The sequence below is a fragment of the Nelumbo nucifera genome, chromosome 5 (assembly GCF_055504915.1).
Source record: "Nelumbo nucifera cultivar China Antique chromosome 5, China Antique-T2T, whole genome shotgun sequence".
NCBI classification, from domain to species: domain Eukaryota; kingdom Viridiplantae; phylum Streptophyta; class Magnoliopsida; order Proteales; family Nelumbonaceae; genus Nelumbo; species Nelumbo nucifera.
Genome location: NC_142653.1, coordinates 18,208,791 through 18,217,383, shown reverse-complemented (window position 1 = coordinate 18,217,383; position 8,593 = coordinate 18,208,791). Strand labels below are relative to the sequence as shown.

At 39.1% G+C, this 8,593-nt stretch overlaps 1 pseudogene; it reads left to right on the top strand.

Annotated features, from left to right (window-relative positions):
- The first annotated feature begins 327 nt into the window (after nt 1-327).
- On the top strand, nt 328-3,979 carry LOC148791266 (oligopeptide transporter 4 pseudogene; annotated as a pseudogene).
- Nucleotides 3,980-8,593: the final 4,614 nt, after the last annotated feature.

Sequence of the window (8,593 nt, the reverse complement as noted above, 5' to 3'; positions counted from 1 at the left end):
GGTTCAGCCCAACGTTAGAATTCTTAGGCCCAACGTACAGTTGGGATAGGTGCCAACTCGGAATTGATGTCAATTCATGGGCAGGCATTGGTGTATAAGGTGGAGGTATTTGATATTTTGAATTTTTGTAGGTCTGTAATAGAATTCAGAATTCTGCAATGAGCTGCAACGTACTTTTCCAAAAGTTTTAATGCTGATACGTTTGAGTGCATTTGATTTTCACCTCTTATATGATCAAAAGTTAGCGTTTTCTAATGTCAATCTGAAAAATATGACGTCCGTCTTACATCTTACTGAGTGAGAAACAACTCAGACCTAGGGCTAACAATGGGTCAGGTATAGGTTGGGACCAGCCAGAACCAGAATCAATCTGAAACAAAATATTGAAGACTCGAAACCAAATTGGATCCGATAGTCTGTAATTTTTAGATTCAGAATGAATTGATCGATTCTCAGGATAATTAGGTATGATCCAATGGACCCAATTATAATAAATAAATAAATATATTTAATATATATTAAATTTTATATATTATATATTATATGTATATAACTTGAATCGGGTCTGAATTGATTCAAAATTGGGTAAAGCCAATTCCAAACTGATAATAATCGGGACATTATATCAGAATCCGAAACTAATCCATCTAGTCCATCGATACCAGTTCCTAAAACCAAAAGGGCCCAATTGATTCAAGTCCATTGGGTCTGTCAAGTCGGACCTGACCCATTGACAGCCCAATTCAGACCCAACATCCCAACCTAAATTAATAAAATTACCATCCTAGGGCTCTCTCACTGGTTTTTTCGAGCGCTGAGCATTTGGGGGAAAAAGGGCAAGGGGAAAGTTATTAATGATGCATAACATCCGATAGCGAAGAAAAAAACCTAAATGAATAACCTGGATGGCTAAATATTTCTTATTTCAGTCATGTGTAAAGTAATGCAGCCGATCTGCACTGGCTTGGCAATGTGTTTCAGACTTTCAGTGCCCACTCCAATATCAGCTTTATCGTTGTTATTGTGTCATTGTACCAGTAGTTGAGTAAAATCTTTTTCTCCATTTTTAATGTACCCTGATGTTAGAAAGAGCAATTAAGCCAAGTATTTTAATTTTTGATGTTGCACAATCTAAATATATTATAAGATACCAGTCAGGAATTATAAACCACTCCGGATTCACAAACGCTTCCCACATCCCTACCCACAACACACTACCAACGTGTCGTTATCAACAAATTAGCTAGAAGTGCAGCAATCCCTTCCATTAATAAAGTTAAAAAGGCAAACATCTGTTTTAGTCAAATAGAAAGTTTTGCTTTTCACTATCTTTCCTATTATGTACTGAAACAAGGGTTTAATATTTTTTTCTCTTATTCAGTATTGAAGTTTATTTTAGTAAGATATTCAATATTAAGTTAATGTGGATGTGATTTGTAATGGTTTTGTTTATCATGCTATACAAGTGAATAACACTTGCAGACACAAGTATTTAGATATCCTTCGATTTTCATAATATGTTTTATACTTCTAACTATCAATATCTGGGATTCTTTATTTCAAATAAGCCTTGTCCCAGACATATGAAGTCTACACAAATCCTATTTTTCTGTTCAATTCTATCAAGTGCCATATTGATACCTGGTATCATACAAATTATAAAATGCATATAAAATAAAGTACAGGCACACTAATACAACAGTAAAATAATAACATAAGGTCCGTTTGGTTTGTAGGAATAAGGGTCTGGAATTGGAATTGGAATGGTCCATTTTGGTTCTAACTGTTTAGTTGGGTGGAATCAGAATCTCATTCCCATTCCTAGTATCATACCCTCCCCCTCCCCTAGGAATGAGAATTCTAATTCTGATTTTAATCTGAACCAAACAGGTGAGGGGAAAGACTACTCTGATTCTGATTCCAATTCCAACTCTGACTATAAACCAAACAGACACTTAGTAGTTACTAATAACCACATACATCTCCATAGTTACTATAATTTTAACCAGTTAAATATTAAAAATATGTTTCTCTTCCTTATGGTCTTCCTTATCAGAGGTGGACATGGGTAATTTCCCTCAGGGGCTACTGTTTTGAAATTTCTGAATTATTGGTGGGACCTAACTTATGGATTATCAAACCTAGGTTGAGCTTTCAAAAAAAATAAAAATAAAAACACAACTTTTTTTTGGTGGATGGGGGATGGGGTTGGGGAGGCTATGACTGCCCCTAGCAGCCCATTGTGGAAAGGTCCTGTCCATTAATATGAACATTTACAGTTTTTTTTTTTCATAGAGGTTTTTTACTCAATTAGCCTCTTTCTTACATGAGGAAAGCATATGCTATTTTTTTTTTTCATTTTTACACCATACAAGACATGAAAGAAAAGATGATGCAAAATGTTTATAGTAATTGCGATGTCTGAAGTTGGATGCAGACCTACTAATGTAGGACAAACATAAAAGTAAAAAAAATAGTCTGTATAACAGGACCAAAGAAAAACGTCTGTGTGTGTATTTGTGTAAGAGATATTATTATGCTTGTTAATGTCTTAGCTTTGAAATTGAAATTCGTCATTAATTTCAACCTGGTGATTAATTTATAAATGATTGATTAGTAATTAGGATTTAGGATAAGCTCTACTTTGTCAAATTAAGCAAGAATTTCACTACTGAAGTTTCTACATGGAAAAGCAATTTACAACTTGGAAAACAAGAACAGTCCAGTTTTTGGGTACTGAAGAATTCCTATAGTTCATATATCTAGAGCTCTGCATGAAAACGCTACTTCCAACTTTTAGCACCTCACAAGTTATTCAAACTGTAATCATTTTTAATGTTTGATTATCAATTCCTACCTTCAATGGTAAGCTGCAGCACTGATGTACTTATGTTTTGTTTGCAGACACCAGGGCTAAACATCATCACAGAGTATGTCATGGGAATTATATATCCAGGAAGACCAATTGCCAATGTCTGCTTCAAAACCTATGGGCATATGAGCATGGCTCAAGCTGTTTCCTTTCTCAGCGATTTCAAGCTAGGCCATTACATGAAAATCCCACCAAGGTCAATGTTCATAGTTCAGGTACATTTTCTCCTTTTTAGCCTAATTATAAGAGAATCTGAGAATTCCAAAGCTTTAAGATGTCCCAAACCTTGTTCTAAAATGAACAACATTTGCCCATTAATGTCCAGACATCAATATGCACCCTACTTTTTTTTGGTATTTTTCTCAAGAACAGAAACTTGTTTTTATCTGCTTGACAAACATCAATATCAAATATTCTTCATCTTACAGTTTTGTTGGTATACATTAATAAATTTCCCCACGTTATTGCCTTTCACTGGATCCTCCTATTCAGCTTATTGGGACCATCATAGTTGGAACTATCAACCTTGGTGTGGCGTGGTGGCTGCTGAACTCGATTGAGAACATATGCCAGGACGACCTCCTTCCTCCAAACAGTCCTTGGACATGCCCAGGTGATCGTGTCTTCTTTGATGCATCTGTCATCTGGGGTTTGGTGGGACCTAAACGGATCTTCGGGACTCTTGGAAATTATGGAGCCCTCAATTGGTTCTTCCTTGGAGGTGCACTGGGCCCAGTTTTAGTCTGGCTCTTGCACAAAGCATTCCCAAAGCAATCTTGGATCCCACTGATCAACCTTCCAGTCCTCCTAGGCGCAACAGCCATGATGCCACCAGCAACAGCACTGAACTACAATGCATGGATCATAGTAGGGACAATTTTCAACTTTTTTGTTTTCCGATACCGGAAGCAATGGTGGCAGAGGTACAACTATATCCTTTCAGCAGCCCTAGATGCAAGGGTTGCTTTTATGGGGGTGCTAATATATTTCTCTTTAACCATGGAGAACAGAGATTTGAATTGGTGGGGTACTGATGGTGAACACTGTCCATTGGCTACTTGTCCAACAGCTAAGGGTGTGGTAGTTGAAGGATGTCCTGTATATTAGTTAGCATTTTACACTGTCCATGTATACAAGTTTTAATAGAAGTTTAACAGTCTAGTTCCCTATGTGGGTTGGATGTGGTGTTTGAAGAATCACCTGTCTATATTAATTCACACTTTATGGTGCACGCATATACAAGTTTCAATGTAAGAATTTTAAGAGTTTGGTTCCCAAAGAGGGTTCTATCATGTTTGACATGTGGTTCTTTAGATGATATTGTACTTGTACTGTTTTAGAAAAGGGTTGTGTTTGTATGGGAGCCTGGCATCCAATGTCCACATTTCCTCTTTTTTGCAACTTTGCAATTCTCTAAAAGTACAGCTTTTCCTCCGTCCAAATATTCAAAGCAAAAGCACATCAATCATATATCCAAGCTGATATTTTTCGATTTAATCTGAGTTCTGAACCAGACGGTTCAGAAAGTGTTGTAGCCCTGGAATGATGAGGTTACAGCACAATATACATGGGCATATATTTGCTCTGGCACAGTTTCCTAGGCAATTAAATTGGAGAAACTAGTTTTGGAAAAAAGATCCAACTTGGGAACCAACTGTTCGGCAAGTGTTGTAGCCCTGGAATGACGAGGCTACAGCACAATTTACATAGTGACAAACCGTGGAGGCATCACGTTCTAAGTTAATGGCACGTCCCCGTCCCCTTCCTCGCCTCCCTACCTCGTCTTCGAGCTATGATGCTAAGACAAAATAAAAGCAAAATTGAAAGAATTTGGGAAGCAGAAATCAAGACAAGCTTTTTGAAGTTTTTTTCATTTCATAATTTTATTGCTCGAGAGTAAGGGAATTTATATCTTAACAGACTCAACAACTTAGAAACTACTAGAAAATAGTAACTACTAGAAAATACCAACTAATAGAAAATAGCAACTCTAGCCCACTACTGCTAGTTATTTGGACTGACTCAATAAACCAAAATATCTGAAATAAATAAATTAAAATTGCTGCACATGACATTTCCTCCCCCGTGGAAGCGTCCTTGACCTCAAGGACACACAAAGTCTGGGAATTTATCTCGAAGTTGGTACTCATCCTCCCAAGTAGCATCTGTTGCTGGAAGCCCCTGCCACTAAATAAGTAGTTCACGTTTATGCCCTTTGCTGCGAGAATTTAGAACTGTTATAGGCTGAGGTTGCAAGTGACCTGATGTTTCTGCTACTAATGGAAGAGGAGAATCAATTTTATTAGTTGTATCTAGCTGTTTTTTTAGGAGCGACACATGGAAAACTGGATGAATCTTACTTCCTGGCGGAAGATCAAGCCGATAAGTCACCGAATCAATTCGTTCCAGCACATGGTATGGTCCATAAAATCGCGGGGAGAGTTTATGTGGCCGTCTCAAAGCCAACGAAGTTTGCCGATAAGGTTGTAGCCGCAGATATACCCAATCACCAACAACGAATTCTCTCTCAACTCTCCCTTGGTCATAAGCAATCTTCATTCTAGCTTATGCTTGTTGGAGCTGACATCTTAGGTCTTTCACAACTTGATCTCTTGCTTGGAGCATGTTATCTACAGCTTCAACCTTTGACGTACCAAGAACATAGGAAAGCAAATTGGGGGGCTCTCTTCCATACACCACTTCAAAGGGAGTTTTGCGAGTAGAGGCATGTAAACCGGTGTTGTAACAGAACTCAGCCCAAGGAACCCATTGAACCCATTCCTTTGGTCTTGAACTAGTAAAGCAACGCAGGTACATCTCAAGAGTCTAATTCACTGCTTCAGTTTGGCCATCTGTTTGGGGATGATAAGATGAGCTGAAATTGAAGCTAGTTCCTTGCAATTTGAAAAGCTCTTTCCAAAAAGCACTTACAAAAGTGGAGTCCCGATCACATACTATCGAACTTGGCATGCCATGGAGTTTGAACACATTTTCAAAGAATGTTTGAGCCACTTTTGGTGTAGTGTAGGGGTGAGACATTGGAATAAAATGTGCATATTTGGACAGTCGATCCACCACCACAAAGAGTAATGTCTTCCCCTTAGATGGGGGTAGATCATCAATAAAACCCATAGAGATGTCTGTCCATACCTGTGTAGGAATGGGCAATGGTTGGAGAAGACCTGGTGGCTTTTGGTGATCTATCTTATGGCGTTGACAAACATCACATTGCGTGATGTAATCTAGTACAACTTTCCTCATTTGCCTCCAATAGAATATCGCCTTTATGCGATGAAGAGTTTTGTAAAGACCCTCATGCCCAACGCCATGAATTTTCTAGAGAATGATTGGGATGAGTTCTGAGTTTGATGGAAGATAGATACGTTCCTTAAAGAACATTACGCCATGTCGATTTTCCCATAGTCCAATAGCCTCTCCTTGCTCGTGTAAGTGATGAGTTCGTTGCAGCTCCAGGTGTGATCGATTCTCGACCTTGATGGACTCCAACCATTGAGGAAGGGGACTAGAGACTGCATTGAATTCCCCCAGTGTTTCTCTTCTTGATAAAGCATCTACTGCCATATTGTTCTTACCCCTTTTGTATTCGATGGAGAAGTCATAACCCATTAATTTGAGCAGCCATTTTTGTTGCGGTTCTGTCATTATTCGTTGCTCCAAAGAAATTTGAGGCCGCGTTGGTCAGTTCGAACCACAAAATGACACCCAAGCAAGTAAGGTCGCCATTTTTTTACTGCAAGAGCAAGTGCCATAAGTTCCTTCTCATAAGTGGATAACAAAAGGTGTTTTCCCTTCAAGGCGGTGCTGAAATAAGCAATAGGTCTTTGTTCTTGCATTAGGACAGCTCCTAATCCATTCCCCGATGCATCGCATTCCACCACAAATAAGAGCTGGAAATTTGGCAAGGCTAAAACTGGAGCCTGCGTCATGGTTTGTTTCAATAATTCAAATGCTTCTTTCGCCTTTTGTGACCAAGAAAAAGCATTTTTTCGCAACATGCCAGTCAAAGGAGCTGCAATTTTGCCATAACTTGCAATAAACTTCTAATAATAACTCGTTAGTCCTAAAAAAACCCCCTCAAAGCTTTGATAGTTGCTAGTTTTGGCCATTCCATCATTGCCTTTATTTTTTCTAGATCCACCTTCACACCATCTTGACAAATGATATGCCCCAAATATTTGATTTGGGTCTGCCCGAACTGACATTTTTCTTTCTTGACTGCAAGATGACGAGCTCGCAAAATAGAAAATGCAATTTTAACATGTTTCAGGTGTTCAACCCATGTGCTACTATAAATTAGAATGCCATCAAAGAATACCAAAATGAATTTTCTTAGATGAGCCTTAAAAATTTCATTCATGAGTGATTGAAATGTAGATGGGGCGTTAGAGAGAACGAAAGGCATTACCAGGAATTCGAAGTGCCCATGGTGAGTTGAAGGCTGTTTTATGTACATCAAGAGGATCCATTCGTATTTGAAAATACCCAGATTTGAGATCCAGTTTGGTGAAGAATTTGGCACCGTGTAGCTCATCCAACAATTCATCTATAACAAGAATTGGAAACTTATCTTTGACTGTCACCCGGTTTAGCGCTCGATAGTCCACACAAAACCTCCCACTCCCATCGTGTTTCCGCACCAAAAGTACCGGAGAGGAAAATGGGCTTTGTCTAGGCCGAATTATACCTTGTGATAACATCTCCACCAAGCGCTCAATCTCTTGTTTCTGGAAATGCGGGTATCGATAAGGACGTACACAAATTGGAACTGCTCCTGGCTGGAGGGGAATCCTGTGATCATGAGAGTGTGGAGGTGGTAATCCCGTAGGTGCTTCAAACAAATCGCTGAACTCAATGAGCAAAGGCCCCATTGCATCAGTCAGTAACTCCTAATGATTTGTATGCTCATGCTGGATTGCACAAAGCTGTAAGATAATTCCCCTACCATCACTTTGCCTCACTGTTCTAGAAACAATATCACCTTCAAGAGCTCGAAGTTCTGAGGAGGTTGAACCTTGTAGCAACACCTTTTGCCCAGCTATAGTGAATTGCATTTGCATCCTTCCAAAATCCCATAAAATTGGACCAAGAGTACCCAACCACTGTATTCCTAGAACAACATCACAACCTTCTAAAGGAAATAAGAAAAAATCTACCTCAATTGGGATGCCTTGCAAGGATAATTTTGCTCCATTACAACGCCCAGAACTAGACAATCTCTCCCCATTGGCAACCACCACGTTAAACAAGCAGCTTCTTTCCGGCTTGAGTCCGGTGATCTTGACAAATTTGTGATGCAAAAAAAATTGTGAGTGGAACTAGAATCAATTAAAATCGTCAATGGAGTCTTACCAATCTGTGAGTGGACCCGCATGGTTTGTGGAGATTGAACCCCAGCCAAGGCATGTAAAGAGATAGCTGGTGTCTCTTCTACATACTCTTCTCCTATGGCTTCTTCATCCTCTTCTTCTATTTCAGTGAAGAACAATTTCTTGCATTTATGACCCCTTGTATACTTTTCATCACAATTGTAGCACAACCCTTGCTCTCGCCGCTTTTGGAGTTCGGTTGGAGATAATTTATGAATTGGTAAAATTCTCTCTGGATTGGTGCCTTTAGAACCGCTCGGTGTTGAGGTGTTCCATTGGTTGTTGGAGTTGCGAACTGAAGAGGGGAATGTTGGGTTGGTTGAGTGCCTCACTT